The sequence below is a fragment of the Passer domesticus genome, chromosome 2 (assembly GCF_036417665.1).
Source record: "Passer domesticus isolate bPasDom1 chromosome 2, bPasDom1.hap1, whole genome shotgun sequence".
Taxonomy (NCBI): Eukaryota; Metazoa; Chordata; class Aves; order Passeriformes; family Passeridae; genus Passer; species Passer domesticus.
In genome coordinates this window covers 78990729-79011759 of record NC_087475.1, presented here as the reverse complement: position 1 = coordinate 79011759, position 21031 = coordinate 78990729, and the positions used below count along the sequence as shown (strand labels likewise).

The 21031-nt window shown below is 40.7% G+C and overlaps 1 long non-coding RNA gene across 3 annotated transcripts in view; it reads left to right on the top strand.

Moving 5' to 3' along the window:
- Positions 1-21031, top strand: part of LOC135294339 (uncharacterized) — a 52026-nt gene that overhangs the window by 15946 nt on the left and 15049 nt on the right. For all 3 annotated transcript variants that reach the window (XR_010356464.1, XR_010356463.1, XR_010356462.1), the window contains exon 4: positions 20003-20567. This is a non-coding gene — a long non-coding RNA (uncharacterized LOC135294339). The remainder of the gene's footprint in view (positions 1-20002; positions 20568-21031) is intronic.

The window sequence follows — 21031 nt, the reverse complement described above, 5'->3', positions numbered from 1 at the left end:
TTTTTAAGAACTGGTTCATCATCTGCTGGGGATTTTCATAGCTTGTTCTGCTGACTGAGGTAGAATCACACACACGTTTCTGTATATGTGTGTTTACTTACATAAATACAAATATAAGATGCATTCTCTAAAATCCATGCTTTACATCATAATTATACCAATTAAACAGAAAGGAGGTCTGTCCATGCTTACTTAAATGTCCAGGAAGTGATGATAGGAGTTTTGAAAACATCTGGATGAAGGGAATAATAATGTAAGCATAAACACATGAAGAGGTTTATTGGAAATCACTTGATCAGGTCGTGAAGTGTGAGACGTGTGTTAACAACCTGAGGAACACTCCAAGGGCAAGACTGGTAATGGTGACAGCCAGGGAATAAAAGTCCTCTGGATAAAGCAACCTAGCTGGACACACACTATCCAACTCTGGGTTTGGGAATCTGCTGGAACAGATTTTCATGCATTTGTTTTGATTGAAATGGGCAGAATTATTAATATAACATGAATCAAAATCAGAAGGTATCTGGGGAAAGTTATTCCAAAATCTTGTAATTCCTAATCTTAAAGAAAATAAGATAAAGAAGCAGCTCACCAATCAATTTTGCATCTGGGAAGAAAAGCAGATATGAATTAGAACTTCTTAAAGATCCAAGAGTCAAAGAACCTCACATAAATTTGCAATGAATATTTCTGATGATAAATACTGCCACTGTTATGGTCAAAATAAGAGAACAGTGTGAAATACAGTACAGATAGCAAGGAATATAAGAAAGTCTATATAGCTATTAGAACAACAATCTGACAGGGACCTCAAGCATTTTGGAATAAGGGCTTACAACTGGAATGAATCTGCTTCAGACAGTAGATATAGTTTAAAATCATGAAAAGGGAATTTTGTGAAGAGCAATCTGAAGACTATGTTTTAGGGAATAAAGCTCCAGTACTGTTTAGGGGAAAGTAGTAATTCCAAATGCTGTGCAAAAAAAATTGGTGGTGGTACCAGATCATAAAGTGGAGATGGGTCAACAATGTAATGTTGACTTAGAAAACACTTATGTCTCTCCTTAATGCATTGGCAGCCATGTCCTAGGTGAAACATGATGTTAGCTAATTTAGTTTACCTCACATTTACAAAATCTGTGTTTGAGGAATGTTTTGGATGTTACATTTTAAGAAAGTGCAGAATAACTTAAAAGACGCTCAACAGGGAGAAATGTGGTCTATGAGAAAAAGCTGGAGATTAATCTCTTCTATAAAAGAGAGGAAAAAGTGGATAACAGGACTGGAGTTTTCAATCATCATGGAGGTGCAAGGGCACTGGTGATCAATGGTTCTCCACGTCTGTGGAGGGAAGGATGAGAAGTAATCAGATTAATTTGTAGCAAGGGGGATTTTGGTTAGATATTAGGAGAAACTCTCTAACTATAAATATATTTAAGCACTGGAACACATTGCCTCAAAAGTCTGTGTTGTCTCACTGCCAGTTTTAAAGAAAGATCTAGTTTCTCAGAGGTAGTCTAAGGCTGGCTGATCTTGTCTGAAAGCTTCTCATCAGGAGGAGCTGATGACCACATACAACTCCCCCCTTTCCCTTAGGAATGTCTTTATGTACTTTATGCATAAAATGTAATATAGAATGAGTAAACTCTTCCATAAAAGTTGATGCGTTTAAATGTTTTTAGTCATTATGTTCAGAAGAACCTGTAACAAACCTTACACTTGGGGCCTTCACAGGATGAGGAAAGACTTATGCAGCAGTCCTGAGAGTTTGGGAAGTCTGAATCTGAACAGCTCCCTGCATATAGTTATGTTACACCAAGTTGGGTCTCTTCATGCTACCTTTGTAGAAATTAAAATGCAGGAAAAAGATTAAAATGCACTGATGCTTCATCCATGTGGCTTTCTAGCTATCAATGGGCTCTTTACTACAGTGCTAAGCGTCTCTGTAGAAGTGACTAGAAAGTGTCATGCACCATTGCTGGGTAACAACTTTAATTTTCCTTAAAGTAACTGCACACTTTCTGTGAAGCAAGGCAAAAATAGCCAAAGTAAATAAATTAAAAAAAAAACAAACATGTATAGTCTTAACTGAAGGCTTGACTCTGAAATCTGCTGTTTGAAAGCCAACTGTAGAGTCAAGATTTTTTTCAGATGCACAGACAGGAAAAGGACCATGTAACTGAAATATCTTCTTGGATAAAATGGTGTAAGGAATCGGAAAGAATTTAAAAAAATCTGGTTTTATCTGTAAGTCACTAAATACTTAATGAAAGATGATTTAGTTGTACTTCGATTTAAAGCAGTTTCCTTTATGGTAGTTTTAGGAAGGTTTGTCACAGAGTCGTGGACTAGTAGAAGGATACAGGCTGGGAGTTATCTGCTGTAGTCCAAGTCCCTCCTAACAGCAGGTCCAGGATCTTGTCAAGTTGTGAATATCTGCAAACACGAAGATTCTAAAACCTCTCTGTATGGCCTATGCTGATGACTGACCACTTTCGTGTTCAAAATGTTTCCTTGATGTCTAATTGCAATTCTCTATGTTGTGTCTCATGACTGTTATCTCTAGCCCTCTTGCTCTTAGCCTCAGCCTCTGAGAAATGCCTGCCTCTGGCTTCTTCACATCCTCTTATTGAGTACTTCTTTTAAGGGCAATACCAAGGTCCCCTTTGAGCCTTCTCTTCTTCAGCCTGAATGAACCCAATTCTCTCACAAGGCAAGAGCTGCATCCCTTCATTGGACATCCTCCAGTTTATTATTTCTTGTACAAATCTGGTCAAAATACTCTAGATGTGATCTCATGAGTACTGATAGAAAAGGATCACCCTTTTCAATCTGACCAGGAGAATTTTTACCTTTGTTGCTGCAGTGGCTTATTGCTGATTCATGCTGTTGTCCACTAGGACCTCAAGTACTTTTCTGCAAAACTACTTTCCAGCCAGTTCTCACTATGCCTGATTTGTTATGTATTATTGTTGTGTCCCAGGTGCAATTTTAAAGGCAGATTTGAAATGCCATGCCAAGGAGCTCTGAGGCTATGTTTACACTAGTAAAAATAAATTTAAGCTTGCCAGAGGTCTAAACATCAAAACCTTGTTGTGCTCTAGCTGAATGTTAATGGTCATTTTGTAATTCAGCATTCCTAGGTGTATGATATTAAGAACATATCTAAAGGTACAAATGAATGTCTTCATACATTCTGAGGTTTAACTGTAGGAAAAGGTGTGTGCATAGTGTCCAAATCAATAAATATTAATCACTAGGAGTTGCAGGAGTTGCTTAGTAAATACTGTGTAAAAATGCAAAGCTCGAAGAAATGGTTTATAAATGCTTAGTTCTGATTGGGAGAGTTTAGAATCATTTTAATTATGGTTTTTGTCCAGTCTAGATAAACTTCATTGAAAATAGGCAAGGATCACAAGTTATTGCCTTTGTTGCTCTTCACCTGCTGGGGCTGAAGAGCTGAAGAAAGGTGAAACAAGAGGGCGCTTTTCCTGGCTCTGTGCTGCTCAGAGAAGTCATCTTTCTGCATTGGCATTGGTGGGTCATTGGACATCTGGGGTTACTGCTATTTAGACATTTTGTTCACTGCAGGCAGATGCCAAACACAGCAATCTGTGCGTGCCTGTGTTAGATAACCCTTCAAATGCAGCACTTTTTGATATTGTGTCAGCCTCTGTGGTCATCAGCATAAGAAGGATGTAGACCTCTTAAGTGGGTCCAGAGGAGGGCTGCATTCAATGTGGTAGGTGTAACATGGAGCATGTCTGGCATTGTTGGTTGCTTCTTTGTCATCCATGTTAATCCAAGTGACTGGAAAGACAAGACATTCTTGACTGGAGTCTATTCCCCTGCTGAGGCATCCACAAGAAAGAGTCAGGATACTTTATGTCAGGCTTTTAGTTTTTCCTTATAAACCTTACTGCAAGTTGTTTATTTTTAGAAATATTAGGGTCTGACAATATGCAATATGGATGTTCAGCAATTACTGAGAGAGGAGCAGTAATGGCTCCTTTTCTGGCTTTCATCCAGTCAGTAGAGTGGTCCTTATAAGAGACAAGCAATGGGAAGCTGATGTGGCCCCTCACAACATTTCAGGATTGCTCTGCCTGCAGTAAACAGATGTTTCTATACAGTCCATTCACAATGCCCCACTGACATCTAGAAAGATTCTTCTCATCAGTTCTGGTCATTGGGAATGCCAGGAGGGACCTGCAGCTGGAGCAGTTCCCTGTCCATGCAGTCACTGGAGTTCTCTCCAGTGTCGATCCTCAAGCAGCCTGGTTAGCCTTGCTCTTGGAGCACACTTTCCATCCTGCCCTTATCATTTCAGTGGATAGCAGCATCTGTCATGGAATCATACAGTCATACAATTACAGAGTGCTTTGCATTGGAAGGTACCTCCAAGATCATCCAGTTCCAACCCCCTGCAGTAGGCAGGGACACATTCCAGTAGACCAGGTTGCTCAAAGTCCCATCCACCCTGGCCTTGAACACTCCCAGGAATGATGCATCCACCACTTCTCTGAGCAACCTGTGCCAGTCTGACTGTCCTCACAGTAGCATCTAATCTAAACCTGCCCTCTATTCAGTTTAAAGCCATTCCCCCTTGTTCTGTTACTACTACATGCCTTGTAAAAAGTCGCCAGCTCTCTTGTAGCCCCTTCAGGTACTGTAAGGTGCTGATAGGTGTCCCTGAAGCCTTTCCTTCTCTATGCTAACTACCCCAACTCTCTCAGCCTCTCTTCATAGGCGAAGTGTGCCAGCCCTTTGATCATGTTAATGATCCTCCTCTGGACCCACTTAAGAGGTGCACATCCTTCTTACGTTGGTGACCCTAGAGGTGGACACAATATCAGAAAGTGCTTTATTTGGAGGGTTATCTAACACAGTAACAGACAGGATTAAGTCCTGAACCTGCCAGCATACATCTACAAAACAAAGCAGACAGTGTGGACTGGGTGGTGTGTACAGCTCTGTTTGTAGAACAGAGTCCTGATGGACAAGTTGAACAAGGGCCAGCAACATGCCCTTGTGGTGAAGAACAATTCAGAACCATATCCTGGACTGCCTTAATGAAAACACAGGCAGCAGGTTGAGGACCATTATTCTTTTCCTCTATTTGGGAGTTACGAGTGGCACTCGGAGCACTGCGTCTGGTTTTGGGCTCCCCAGTAACCTGGAATGTACCCATTTACTCTTGAGGAGACTCCTATTTTGGCCTGTACACCTGGTCTACCTCAACTGAGAGAGCTAGTCACAGCTGAGGCTGGGCCAGTGCCCACATAACAGAAGGTTCAAAACACCTTGTGATTTTTAATGGGAAGGTTGTGCTGCAGATTCCTGTGAGCCTGTTTGATGATCACATCCATGCTAAGGAATGCTTCAGGCAGCCCTTGGGCAGAGACAAAGGTCTGTGTGTGCAGGCTCTGCAGGAAGAGGGGAAAAAGGCAGAGAGAGACTGTGCCTCATCTTCACAATTATTATCTCCATTAATAATTGTGTTCAGCTTGTCATTCACCCTGGGATTATTGGAAGAGCCTCCCTGGTGTGCCTTGAGCCTTTAATTCGCCATCACTTTCTGCACCACCAGGCCTCAAGTGTAAGTTATGAGAGAATAAAGCATATAACAAACTCCTACACAAGCCATAGGTTTTGGGCTATTTAAATTACAGCTGGGAGAGGGGAAATTGTGCAAAATCTTTGGGGGGTACTTGCTCAAAGAGCTGGAAAGATTCAGCACAGTTTCTCTCTCTCAGTTTTATGGCTTCTTCACTCAGATGCAACAATAAAAATGTTCCACTGGATTAGCTAGGTGGCTGAACTGTGATTTCTCTGCAACACTTTTTCACACTCTGAAAGCCTAATGACAAGCAATCAAGAACATGTTAATTGGGACGATTGCTCCTAGGGGACCCCAGGGTCCTGGGAAGTTGAAGGTTTTCATTAATTCTGTAGAGCTGGCTGCAAAAAATAACGTTTCTTATCCCCAGGAAATGTCTTAGAAATTTGGTAAAATATGAATTTCCAAGTTAAGGTAAAGCACTTCAGGTCCTAGAGGGTCTTTTTAAACTTTTGGCACCGGATCTTCCTTTTCCTCTTGATGGTTCCTCACAGACTGTCCTGAGTGGGCTTAGGAGGACAATACCCATTAGTTCAGGCATGCTGAAGAGGAGCTGGTGACCAGCCCACGGACCAGAGGTAGGTCCTCCTTTAACCACTTGGTCATCTCAGCCATCCCAGACAGCCTGACCAGCTAGAAGGCATGCTGTGGCTTGCTTCCCCATGCCATGCACCAGCCTTGGTCTCATGAAAACAACATTAAATGCACATTAAATGCAAATAAAAGGATTTTCCTTTTATTTTTTAAATTTTAAATAAAATTGAAAATAATTGAAGAGCCCGTCATTTAAACTGCCATCAGTAAGCTTGTGGCAACAGCATGTTGAATGGACAGCCTGCTTCACACATCCTGTAGTCAGTGCCTTGGCTTGCCTGCCGGCCAGCCTCGGGGGCTTTGTCTAGATGAGAGCTGACACCAATACAAAGCGGTGGCTGCCTGCCCTGGGGGCGTTTTGTGGCAGTGCCTACAGGAGCTGCAAAGGTCTGCAGAAATGGGGCCATGCTGTGTGTCTGAGGCAGCAGTAGTTGCCTCTCTTCTGTCCTGCACATTTGTAAAATTAATATGGATTTCCTAAGAGATGGGACAGTTATTTGCTCTCTGTAAATTTAACGTACCAGGGGAATTCATGGGAAAAATGCTCCAAGAGTCATCACTCAATGTAAGTGAATTCTGGCAACAGAAGCTTTATTACTGCCATGGCTTAGACAGATGATGATGTTTTTCTAAGTAAATGCTTTCTTTCTGAGTGTCTCATTACCATTAGGAGAGGATCCAACTCCAGAAAGGGGAGGGATTTCTTACTCTCCCAGTGGTGACTGGTTCCATGGAGCTGGTGAGCCTGAATTGAACTCTGTGGTCACTTCAGCAGCCCTCCTGCACCACACCTCAGTGGTCCACTCTCAGGGGCATCTCACTGGCCTGCAACAAGCCATGTTCCCTATCAACTGCACACTGAGGACCACTGATAACCTTTTGCTCCATTAAACAATATTATTTTCTGTATCTGGATGATGGTTTTTATGAGTCTTCCAGGAAACCCAGACAAAGCAGTAGATTCCCTGAAACACATGTGACCTTGCTTGACTACTGCAGTGCTTTTTGCTTTTCCAGCAAATGCACCTCGTGAAAATGGGGCTCATTTGGCTAAAGCTCATTGTTAATAGGATAAGCTCAGGCTGTGCTATATGTGTTGCTGTGTCTTGCCCGATGTTCTACCTCTCCTCTAGTGTGGGACAGACTCATCTCTGAAAATCAGTGCAAAGCTGAGGGATGACCCCTGTGAATCTTGCAGGTTTAGTTTGGCACTTATTGCTATGCTGTGCTCTTCTTGGCTGCAGATATTTAACAGTAAATACTGCAGTAAACTTGCCCAGCTGAAGAGTAGCAAATCAACACTTCACTGGGGTCACCCAAGAGTGGCAGAGCAGGGATAAGAGCTCCTGTCTAGACTTCAAAAGCTCTTCCCTGATCCCTGGGCTGCCGTGTCTATCAGCTGTACAGGAATCATCCTTTTTATCTTTTAACACAATCTGGCATGAGGGCTGCACTTCTGATTCCTTATTTATACTCTGTAACAGGCCTTGGTACCCTGATGAGATGCTAGGTCCCCAGGAGTTGCCACTTGCAAACATTTCTGCACCATCCTACCTTCCCCTTTCTTCCTTGCACTCTTCTGCTGGCCTGAAAATGACAAGCATAACAGGAACAAGTAAGTATGAACTTACGTGTGTCATTCTTTAAATAAACTACCATAAAAGGATATTTAAAAAGAAGGAATATTTCAAAATCTTCACATACACCTTTCTGCAGTCTGCTTGGTAAAGGCAAACCAATCAAGTACAAGAAAAACACAACTCTGAAGGAGAATATGGGTATTTTGGATCCTACATGAAACATTAAAAAAAAAAAAAGGTGAAGTTTCTTATCTGTTTAGAGAGCACTGACCATGAGCTGTGTTGAGAGTAAAGGTTTAGACGCTAGATTCTTCAGGTGACCTTGCAGCTAAGGAATGCCAAGACCCCAAGGAAAATAATGTGGAAACCTGACAGTACCTGTGTCCCTGTGTTGCGTGTGTCTGACAGCCCAACATTTTGGACTCCTTCAGCCAGCAAGGTAATGGAATGGATTTACTTTTTGCATTTCAGCTGTGGTTTTTTGGTTGCCATCAATCACCTGTCTGTGTTGATTCATACAAGCTGTGATTTATTTTTGCATTTGTATGTTATTGTCATAGGGTTACAGTCCCTAAGATGATTAATTCCTCCACTTGTTATCTGTGCTGACAGTCAGGCAAGGTAGCTTTTGCTATCAGCAAAGTGCAGGTTCATATCAAGATCCAGATCAACAACTTGCCTATCCAGAGTTCCCATCAGGACCTCAGGAACATCAGACAAGGGGTAAGGCTCCTTGTGTAGGCACTGGTGTGTTTTCTGAGTTATGCCACACCTGAGTGCCTTCACAGATAACTCTGTTGCTTAGCACATGATACAGGAGACTTAATCCAGGTGAAGGCTTTGCACTTTGGTTCTTCTCTTTGGTACTGTTGAGGAAATGTTATCATAAATATTTTACCCTTGTATTTTGTTTGTCAGGATCTTTAAAAAAAAATGAAGGTGAATTCAGAAAAAGCAGGGTTAAAAACAACAATGAAGATGTGCTTTCTGTTAAGAGAATTTCCTTCTACCCCCTGTAGGTTTTGTCCCCCCAGATTTTCTCTGTCCCCCTGTTCTTCCTCTTTCCAAGCTTACTACAGTCCCCTGCCTAGGGAGGGACTTGACCTGTGGTGAGTAGCTCAAGGTATCTCACTGGCTGGACTTGTATTGTCACTTGATCAGGGTTGTGCAAGTTATTGTGAGAGAACTGGGAACCTCTCACTGTGCTGGGGTGGCCTCCAGGGGAGGATGCTGCAGTGTGTCTGTCTGCTGCAGGTGCCTTACTCCCTCTACCTGCATTTCAAAGAAACTCATTAACATCCTCTGTGACTCAGAAACACTTCATAGATGAAGCTGCAGCCAAGAAATTGTGCAAGCTCAGCACCCTACTTCGTGTGCTGTACATGTGTATGAGGGGATCATGTTGGTGCAGGGCTGTGTGTACAGCAGAGCTGTAGTCAGGAAGAATCTTCAAAGTTTTGCCTCTTCCTAAACTACAGTTTTTATTGCTCTTTTTAAACTTCACTGCTTTTTTTTTTACAATGCTCTGACACATATATTAGTGGGGATGTGTTGTATCAGAGCTGCAGAACAGCCTGCAATTCCCCTGCTTCCTCTGTAGATTTTTATGCCGGTGCATCCATAAAGGAACTCCAGATCTTCCAAGTTTTCCCCATGAGAACAGAGTAACACCTTTCCTCTGGAAATACTGTAATAAAACAAAGGGAATACAACACTCCCATTATGAAGATCCCATGGATGGCCTTTATCATTTATCAAAAAGAAAAGGTGTTCTTGTAATATCTGCTGGAACTGTACACGGGGGAGGCTGATTGGTGGAGCACATTAATAAAAAGTCAGAAACCTGAAAGATATGTCTTTGCAGATTCACAATTGTGCATTAATTTATTTTTGTAGCTTTTTCTCAATAGTCCAGTGGCTTCTGTCATGAAGCAATTTCATTAAGGCTTTGAGTGTATTGGTAATATAAAGCCAAGCTTCCTGCAAAGGCTTCATTGCCCTAAAGAGTGTGTAATTGGCCAAATGCCTTAGAAAGTTTTGCTTGGTTTCTCCAGAGCACAAGTAAAAATTAATTGCCCCAGCAGTAGCTGCAGTGCTATCATATAAGGGTGTCAAAACCAGTCTTTCCAAATGGCATATTCTAACTGAGCAATAGATATGAGACTTGCCATAAATGTGATTTGTGAACATCGTTAATGAAGTACTAGACCTAATTGACTTCTCCTGGCTTTATGACAGCATAAAAAAGTTCTGCACCACCAATGATATTTCTTTTAAACTTCTCCAGCTGAATCTCTAACACTGCAGAGCTGTCTTAAAAGCAAGCTCTCACTGATATTTATTTGGGAAAAAAAGAAACTGACTGTTAGACAGCATTTCCAGTTCTTTAGAAGTAATAAGAATGAAAATAAGAACAGTCCTTCCATTACAGAATGAAATTAAGATGCTCTGCAAGTATCCCTGAAAACTCAAGCACATAAGGGATCAGCTGAGGGTAGTTGCTAGCCTGATCATTTGAGAATTCAAGAACGGACTAGCAGACTCAGGCTCAAGTCCCTGCTGTGATTTGGTTCAGGGATTTACATTTCTGATGTGACCATGTGCTGTTGATCTGAAATCATAGTCATTATATTTTTGTCAATAATTATCATTCTAGCAAGATATTTTGTTTTTCAATTATCTTTTGTTCAGAGGTCTGTGACAGCAAGTGTCATTCATACAGGTACTTGCAGGAAAATAGTATAACAATTTACATTCCTTCTGTAAGTCTAAAACAGCCCAGATACAGCTTTACCTAGTATTTTTAAGGGATATTTTGCTATTTTGCTGTATATGAAGCTTATGCTTAGCCCTAGAAAAATAAAATAATTTCAATGTCCTGAAATTGATTTTTTTGCATTTACCTTTACTCCCTCCAAAAATGAATTTTTTTTGGTGTTAAATTGTATGTCTTGGCTGCAATTTTGCTCCACACTACTCAGAGTAACTTTTTATGCAGTGTTATTAAAAGTGGATATAATCTGAAGGGTAAAATCAAGATGAAATGGAATGAGTAACCTCTAAGTATTTACTTGAACCATTTGTAGATTACCATTTCACACATTAAACCTTCACTTATGATAAAGGTTGCTGTAACGTCAGACATGGTAAACACCCCCAGTCACTGCTGAGTTAATGAACATTGAAAGAGGACCTTTGAGTTGATGGTAAATGATAAATCCAGTTGACTTAAACAGTTCATATAATCCTGTGTTGATTAGTCTTGCTCCATTTTTGTTGGCAGTTTGGGTAGAGGTAGAAAGGACTTTTTGTGGGTCTGCTGGGTCAGTTAGGCTTTGCTTTGGATTTCTTCTGATTACTCTAGGGAGTCCCTGCATCTGAGTGCCCACAGGAATGTGCAAATGGGTCTTACTTCCCTGACTGTCCTCGTCCCTTTCTGCTTTCCTCTGTCAGATCCCCAGTGCTGTCAGAGTTTATCGGCTCTGTTGTACTTTATTTTGTGGAGTTTGATAAATACAGTCAGCTGAAGAAGTGATTGGAGATTGAAAGGTGAGGAATTTCCCAAACATTCAGCATCTTCAATCTACTGATTTGAGCGAAACTCATAGTGATTGTATTAATATTAATCACAGCTCTTCTCTTTCTTCACTTCATTCCCTCAAGCAGCACATTTATATATATGTATGAGGAGGCCAACAAAGGACAATTATAGGGTGGCTCTGGGATGTGCCCTGAATCATGAGCACCCTCCTTGTAAAGAGGTGTTGGCTGCAAGCTACTGGCGGGGAAGGCTCCTGCTCCTGGGGTTTATTGTCACTGGTGACAACACAGAGATTTGCAGCAGGGTGAGGAGCATGGGCATCAGTGGGGTAGCTCCCAGACTATTGGTAATCAGCAAGCAGCCTAAATGGGAATTCTCCAAGTTTCCCAGATTTTAGAGGATCCAAAAAGACTAATCCCTCGGTCTCATTTGGGGAACCCTGTTTTCTTCCGAGCTTCGATTTTAACTGTTCATTACCTCTGGCTGTGTTTGTATCAGCCACGGTGTGGAGCAGTAGCAGGAAGCAGTAGGGGTCAGCCTGTGGAGTTGTTGCAGAGGTACTGATGTCCACACCATATGCATCTCAGAAGTTTTACACTGGACCACCCCAGGAGCCCCGTGGTCACCTATGGTCAGTGTGCAGGAGGTGCAGCCCCTCCTTGGCTTTGCTGGCAAGGAATCCAGCTGCTCTCCTATGCCTGCTGGAGCCTGGAGGTGAAGGTGATTGCTTCCAACACAAATTCACATCCAGACTAAAACACTGAATAGTTGCGACCTTTCAAACTGTTAAATTGGAATGCTCTTAAACATTTTTGAGAGTATTTTCTGTTCTTGTACTCCTGCACTGAAGAGATGAATTTAGTTGCAGCTGTAAACTTACATTTAACATTTTGAAATCCCTGTGAGTTTGCTGGCATTGAGGCGGCAGTTTGTCTTTTGATTACCTCCCTGCTGTATAGTATGATTTGTGATGTGAACTTTCTTCTGTCTTTCTAATAATCTGCAGCTTGAGTATTCTAAAAGCATTATTTATGCAGCACGCTTGACACTGAACTATGCTGTGCTGCTTCCATGGAAACCTCTGACAACATATTACTGCCTGGTCTGACAGATAAACAATGCCTTGTTTTCCCTTATGTCAGCCATCTCAAAAGCCCCACTATGTCAGACCAAAGGTCCATCTGTCCAGTGTCTTGTTTCTAACCATGGCAAATGACAAATTACTATGGAAAACTGCTGAAACGGGGCAAGAATTTATCAGTACTGCTATAAACACAAACCTTCATCATTTTGGAACCTTGGGAGTAAAATATTTAATTCAAAGGTCTTTAATACATATATATTTTCTTTCTGGGTATTGCCACTTTTTGGACCTATGTAATAATACAGAATAGGAACCCAGGTTAAATTTTTTTTTTTTAAGACACTGCAGAGGTCTCTGTTATGACCTCCTATACCAAGATGGGTCAGCTGTGAAATCAGATGATATTTCTCAGGTCTGTTATTTGGTTGTGTCTTCACAGACTCCAAGGATGGAGACTTCAAACTGTTTCTGGGGAACCATTCTTTTTTTCCCACCTAGGAGATTATAAATAAGAAGTCAAGTAAACTTGCGAGTGCTAGTAAACTCTATACTTTGTTATTAAAAAGTCATCTATCTGAAATCTCTTTGCTTTATGTTGTAGACTCAAAGAACTTGCAGAAGGCAATTTTTTAGGTATCTTTTGGAAATCTCTGTGAACTGCTGAAGATGGGAAAATACCCAGACACATTGTTTCAGAAATCAGGAGCTGTGAAGAGGATTATTATTTATTAGTTTTTGGTATGGAAATATATAGGAGGACACTGAAGTGGCTGGTTGTAGGAAATTAACAAGTCATGCAGTCAGCAAGTTTGTTCTGATCTGTGCTGGGTATTTGATGGGACCCTATCTTTTGCCTTCAGTAAATCCTCAAAACAGAGATCAAAAACTTGGGTATAAAGCATTCATGGAATGTGGTGGGCTTGAGGGAAATTGAGACTGTTCAATGCTGAGTGTACCATATATGAGATACCCTCTCCTTTTTCTGGGCCCTGTTTGTTTGAGTTGTTTCTGTGTAACTCCAAGAGTTCTGCTGCCAAGCTCAGATACTTCAGTGAGGGAAGGAGGAAAGAAAAGAAAGTGAGAGATCTTTTTCTTTCCCACTTAGGAGCCGGCTAACAGAGAAAGCTCTCATTTTTACATAACCTGGAAGCTTCACCAGGTGTTTTGCTCTTAGAGCTCTACCTTCAGCTGAATGCTGTCTGCTTTTCTGGTCTCTTCAGGACCTTTATGATTTCCAGAGGTCACTCGTGCTGGGAGAATAAGTGTATGTCCAGTAAATTATTGTTCTCTGCTTATCAGGCTGGTGTGCATTTCAATATTAGAAGACTAATTTCATTTTTCCCAGCATCTTTCCTGATGTTGGACATGAATTATTGAATTTATCTTGTCTAAGCTAGAAGGATTTTCTAAGGAGGCTAATGCACACATCTGGTTTTACTTGCTTGATTTCAATAAAGAACAAAGATAATATCCATATGCTTCATCTTCCCTAGATGTGTTATTTATAGGTGGCAAAAAGCTTGTTTATGGAAACTTTAATTAAGTTTAATTTGAGATCACTTCTTGGATTTCTTTCTTAAAATTAATTTCTCAGTATTGAAAACTGAGTTGATCTTTTTCTTCCTGCTTTCACAGAAATAGGGCTCTGAAAGTCTGTTTAATTAATAGAAGTGCAGAGGTAAGAACTCTACCAGTACTTAATAATATTGTCAGAATAAGCAGCACCATTAGACTACAATAATCACAATAAGAGATCTTAATTTCAAACATGATTGCATATGGCTGGATCACTCCCAGGTCAGAAAGACATTTACTAGATAGCTTTTCTTTGTAATAAACAGAATAATCAATGAGTGCAGTTGAACATGGCTTTCTTATGATCTTTGAAGAATGTTAAATAGTAGCAACAGAAACATTTTATTGTTCATTTGTTTTCTAGTTTTATGCTACTTGCTTTTTATCTGTCAAAGAGAAGAAATATTAGCAAAGTCTGTGTGAGAAAATTTTGCCAGTATGTTTTAGTCATCTTCTCAATGACTCTTTGAATCATATCCATCAAGGTAACTGCTTTTTCTCCCATTATTTACTTTGTGACAAAGATGTGATAGTTTTTGGCTTTGTCTTTTCTTTCACACTTTTAACCAATTTAACACTATCAAGAAAAAACAAAAATGCATTATTAATACATTTTTACTGGTTATCACCCTCTTTGTGCATTCTATGACATCTTCTTATGCGCATTAACTCTTGGAAAGTGTTGTAACCACTATGCTACATCCCCCTTTTCCGGGGCTGACCTTTGGCTGTTTTATAGCAGGGAAAGCTCTGAATTGAGCTCTATGACTTTCTAACTCAAGTGTCTTTCTGAGTTTATTTTGAATTACTTCTGATGTCTGTAATCTCAGGATACTCTTGACCCTCATGTGTCCCTTCTCAAATACTGCATCACATGGTAGTTCTTACTTGTGTCTATAAATGTTTTATCTGAATTTGTGTTCATAGTCTCTACTCAGGGGCTGTTTTCCACCTGATTTCTTTTTCTATTTACACCTTTTTTACACTTTCACTTTTAAAAATATTTTTTGTATATGTCATCCTTTATGAAGTGCACTTCTTTAACACAATTTCAGTCAAATCTGCTATCATTGGAAAGCTCTTGAAAACATCAAGGGCTTCACAAAATGAAAACATCAAGTGCTGCAATAGAGGCATCTATTGTCAGAAATAAAACTCCTCTCCTCTCCTCTCCTCTCCTCTCCTCTCCTCTCCTCTCCTCTCCTCTCCTCTCCTCTCCTCTCCTCTCCTCTCCTCTCCTCTCCTCTCCTCTCCTCTCCTCTCCTCTCCTCTCCTCTCCTCTCCTCTCCTCTCCTCTCCTCTCCTCTCCTCTCCTCTCCTCTCCTCTCCTCTCCTCTCCTCTCCTCTCCTCTCCTCTCCTCTCCTTTCCTCTTTGTGTTCAGATGCAGAAGTGGTCTTCAAACCTTCTTGAAGTCTTCTAAGCTCTGATGGAGATATTAATAGCACCTTTTTTCCAAAGATGTTTCCCACCTCCTTCCAGAAACAAATATTTTTTAATTTCTCAAGGTCAGAAAGGCAGACACAGGTGGCTTCATTCAGTAGATAAGGAACTGCCATTTCTAGTAAAGGAAATACAACTTTTCATTGGGCAAGAGAGCTGCTCTGCCAGGGAATTAGTGCAGGAAGGCAGAAAGAGAGGCAAATCTGTTTTGAAACCTGAGCAGTTGCTCTCTCTTGTTTTGACAAGAGGTTGTTGATTCCATTGACCTCTGGTAGCTGATTCCATTGACCTCTGGTAGCCAACTTCCTACTGGGCATGTGCTTATCCTCTGCCCTGACCTTGACTGTGATGTAGTGGATAATCTCATCAAAGGGAATGTTTACTTTTGTGGCTTTGGATTACCTTATCAAGGAAGATGTTTTTCTCTGGTTGGAAGCCTGAATTAGCTCCTCAGCAGGTCACAGACAGCATCTTCACAGAGCACCCTCATTCTGTTCAGTTCTTCTTAAGGAGACCAGCATTCCATCAGAGAGGCCTTAGAGATCTCTGAGGAGATGAAGAAGGGGAGAGACTAGAGAGGAGGGAGGGAAGACAGAAAGGAGGGTCAGAGAAGGCCTCCAGAAAAGCTGTTGGAGATCATACTGATTTTCAGTAGGAGCTGGAGGACAGAGATTAGGTTAGGTGTGATTTAGGATGTGGTGGGTTAACCTGGCTGGGCTATGGATACCCACCAAACTGCTCTATCAGTCCCCTCCTGGCAATGGCAGGGAGAAAATAAGATGTTAAAAAAACCTTATGGGTCAAGATAAAAGATGTAACAAAGCAAAACCAAAGACTGTATGCCAAAGCAAAGGTTACCAGAGGATTTATTCTCTACTTCCCATCAGCAGATGATGCTGTGCCACTTCCCAGGATGTAGCAATTGCTCCAGGATAGAAACATCAGAGTAATGAATGCCACAGCGTCCTCACTTTCTCTTCATTAATTGCTGAGTAGACATCATATGTTATAGAATGTCCTTTTGGTCACTTGGGGTCAGCTGTCTTAGATGTGTCCCCTCCCAAGATTTTGCCCCTGCTCCCAGTCTACTGGTGAGGGAATGTTGGAGAGATAGGCCCAGTGCCTTGCCAGCAATGCTCAGCAGGAGCCAGATCAGTGGGATGTTAACAGCTCCTTTCAGGTACCAATGCAGAGTACAGCCCTGTGGGGGCTGCTGTGGGGAAAATGACCTCCACCTCAGCCACACCCAATTCAATAATACATGTCCACCCAGGAAAGAAAATGTTCCCTAGATGGAGAGTAGACAACACCTCCTATTGCAGAGAAAAGAAATCTCTAGCAAGGATGTGGCTTTATGCAGCTCAGCTCAGGCAGCCTAGCAAGTTTACCATCAATCCATCATCCCCCTAAGAGGAAAGGATCCAGCATAACTGGGGCAGTTTTTCCTGGTGAGAACTGGTGATATCCTAAAGAAGATTCTCCATGCTGAGTAATAACACGTTGCCAGGGGAAGAAAATCCTTCTTGCTCTCTGAAAGAGAACACAGCCTTTCTGACAGGCAGGATTTTGGTTCAGAGTCAAAATGTGTACAAATGCTCAAGCAGGCAGCTAAATGTCCTCAGAATTTGTTAAGCTAATAGATATTTTCTGCATAGGCTCCTAACAACTTCAAGTGATATCTAAAATATTTAAACAAAATTGCTCATCTGGTCTAGGGTAAATCCATTCATATGATAATTTGTAAGGTTGCTGCTCTTCCTTTATATTCCATTATTTGGAAAAAAGAGTCTGTCTAATGCCTCATTTAAGATTCAGTGGAATCTTCCTTGCTTCAGTAATTTTCCTATTAAATTACAACTATTAACACTCATTTCTCACCCTAAAGGAAACCAATAGAATCACCCAAACTAATGAAGTTGTTTTCAGCAGCAAGCACCTCGTTACGGGGGTATTTCTAATTACTGTTAAAATGAACTGGAACACAATGCCTCCAGAATGGGATGTCCCAGAGCTATCAACCCAAACCATAAACATCTGTGCAACTCATAATCTCTTCATTTAACCTTTGTAATAGCAATACAACCTTAACTTATTTTTAAATGCTGACAGACATTAAAATAAATAGATATGAAAATGTCACTGACACATTTTAAACAGAATTATAATTTATGAGCACTGATTCCCAATGAGGAATGCAGTTTTTGTCTTTCAAAAAATAACGGTGCCACCTGGAGTTTATCTTTCTCTTATATTGTCTAGTCTGAACTATTTTTTTTTTCTTTCTGCACTAATTGTTATATTTAGATATCATCACCCAGAAGACTATGTTGAGGAGTGATTAGGGTATAGCTTACACATCAGAATGCATGAGCTAACTAGAAAAGCAAAGCTTCAGATCAGATTTAATTAAGATAGCTTACACTCTCAGTTCAGTTTTCTGCCTAAAGCAAGGGAAAAAAAAAGAAGATTAACAGTTTCTTCCAGAAACATGATACTCCTGAGATAGAAATTTAGAACTCCATAAGCAAAATAACTTTTACTCCTGTGAGTAGTCCTCCTGAAATCAGCATGACTAGTTATGTGAGTAAATGGTACTCTGCATAAATTAATAATGCACAAGCTGGCCATATAGAATCCTTGCTCCGGTGCAGATTACTAATTGCCTGTGAGTCATTCAAATAATAAAAAAAAGAAGAAGAAGTGATATTCATATGAGTAATGGCTTGCGGGATTTTCCTTTTTAGTTTTCATTTGTGGAAAACTGAAGCTTTAATACCTAAATAAATAAAACTGGGAATCTTCAGCTGGAGCTAGCTAAAGGGCTGTGTCTGCAACTCATAATGCATTCATCTCCTTACAAGAAGAAGGTGTTTTTTAATACCAGCATCTTAGTGTATAAACAACGTGCATAACTGTAATCACCATCAATTTAGTGCTCACATTACGGGGCAGTTAGAAGGTTGGGGGCAACTGAGATCCATTTCCATAAACAGCCGGCAAGTAAATAATGTGAGTAACTGCACTGGACTATCCATGTTAAATCTCATTCGTAGATCATCCTTAGGCTTTAATGTTATACATGTATAGGGAAGCATGAGCCAAAATCTCTTCCATCCTTTCTCCTGCTTCTGGGTGCTAAGTGCTGGGCTTTGCAATGCTAACTGAAGTAGAAGGCAGAAGAGCAATTTTATAAGCAATGCAAATATGAGGCCTGGTGTCCTTTGGATTTATATCTTTTGGCAGATGAAGGGAATGGAGAGAAAAGATGATCTTCATCTGAGCCTTTTCTCTTTGCTCTGTTCAAGGTATATACCCTCATGTCTATAGGCTGGTGTACTTTCCTTTGGCTGGGGCATGAATGGGATCTTTCCTCTGCTTCTGGCCATTCATTTATTTGCATGAAATTTGTAGAAATTTAATAATCTTTCAAACTGTTGTTAAATTGATTTAAAAGTCGGTCTGTAGGTTCCAATGATATTGAGAATGTTATGCAAACACACTGATCAAATGCACATACCTAGCTTCAATTCCACAGGAAAAAAAAAAAAACGGTCTAAAATACAGAGCTGGCTTTTTTCAGTAAATTAGGTAGATAGTAAAATCTGGGAATATTTTCAGTTAAAGCTTCATATAGATGTTGACATAATTGTAATTTTTTATATAATATGATCTTCATTGGGAAAAGGTGCTATGAAGACAAGAAAACCCCAGTCAGAGGCGATGGCTTACTTTGCTAGTTGCTATTCAGGTCAATAAGGACAGTTCTGTTTTCACTGGGTTGTTTATGACCTATGGAGACAGAACAAAGGTTGAAATACAAAGAACAAAAACCATACTCTTAATGCAAATGATATCTCTATTCTTTCCATTTTTTATTCCTGACCACTCTCTGAGCCTTACTATAAAGCTTGACAGAAGTATATCTGTGCCCTGATAAACTGGTACACAGGGAGAAAAAAGTGCCTTGGTTCCTAAATCTTGTCCCCAAAGTGCAGAAAATTATGCAAAAAAAATTTTCAGAAAGTTGTTTAAGAATGTCTTTGCATGGTCTGAAAGAAGACACAGAAAGTGTTGTGAAAGAGGCAGACAATTGACTAGCATAATTTGCTGCATAGAGAGAACAGGGAGACAGGGTAAGTGACAAGAATAACAGCACCAACTGACAGAAATGTACCTCTGTCATGAGCAATTCAAAGCCTACTCAAGGATATTATCCTGCTGCACATCAATACAGAGCCTGAGTTGAAATGGAGATGCTGGGTGATTTCACTGAGACTTTATCTGTTTCCCCCCCTTTTTAGGTAATATTACTGACAGGGTTTTTGATTTGTTCTTGTTTTAAATTATGGCCATCATTAAAAACTAGTTTGTAGTTGATTTGCTTTGCAGTTCATGCAGGCTGTTTGAAAGCCTTTGGAGTCAAAGAAAGCAGCATGGGATGGAGAGGAGAACTGAGGCAGGTGAAGCTGTTCATGGCACTCTTCCTGGAAGGCTGCAAGGAAGGAAGTGGTTTTGCAGCTTTCCCTCAAGGAGTCATATTCCAAATTTGTGCCATTTTCTCTTCCAGGTTAAGACACAGAGGTGTCAACGCTGTGTCAGATCAGAGATGAATCTGGCTGCTCATCCTGCATTTGACAGTGGTCAATAGCAGCGATAGAAGAGCGTAAGATGCCTGCAGCCATACAGCCTCCTTGGGTTCAAAACCCTGAAAGACATAAGTATCTTTTGAGAAGACAGAAAGAGAGACTTGGGGCTTTTCAGCCTGCAGAAGAGAAGGCTCTGGGGAGACCTTAGGGCAGCCTTTCAGTACCTAAAGGAGCCTACAAAAAATCTGAGGAGGGACCTTTCACAAGGGCACATAGTGACAGCAAAAGGGAGAATGGCTTTAAAGTGAAAGAGAGTAGGTTTAGATCAGACTTAAGGAAAAAATCTTTACTGTGAAAGTGGTAAGAGACTGGCACAGGTTGCCTAGAGAACTTGTGGAGGCCCCATCCCTGGAAGTGTTCAAGAACAGCTTGGATGGGGCTTTAAACAGCCTGATCTACTGGAAGGTGTCCCTGTCCATGGCAAGAGGATTGGAACTGGATGGTCTTTAAGGTACCCTCCAACCCAATCCATTCTGTGACTTTGTGGTAAGTATCTTTAGTAGTCTTTCATCAATTTATTTTCCATTATCTTGTCTACTGTCTTTTGGAAGTCTTGCATGTCAGTAGGATCCAGGAGGTCTTGTGCTTTATTTCCCAGAAAGACTCCATTCACAGCCACTTTGTACCTTTGGTTTGAACTCTGTGATCTTACTTTCCTGGAGCTGCACATATATCTGGTGATTCACAGGTCTGCAGTCACTCTTACTAATCTGATATTGATAGAAGGATCACTGAAATAATGAGAATCTAAATTCATTGAAGCCATTGCCATGACATCAGCTATGAAGAAAGATGGCAGGTGTTTCCTGCAGAGCTGGGATAGTAAACTGTGATCAGATTCAAATACAGTAATCCAGTTTGAACATGATGGACCAAATGATCATTATGCTCAGAAACATGGTTAGGGGAAAAGAGAAGGTTTCTTAGACTTTAGAATTAAATAAACCATG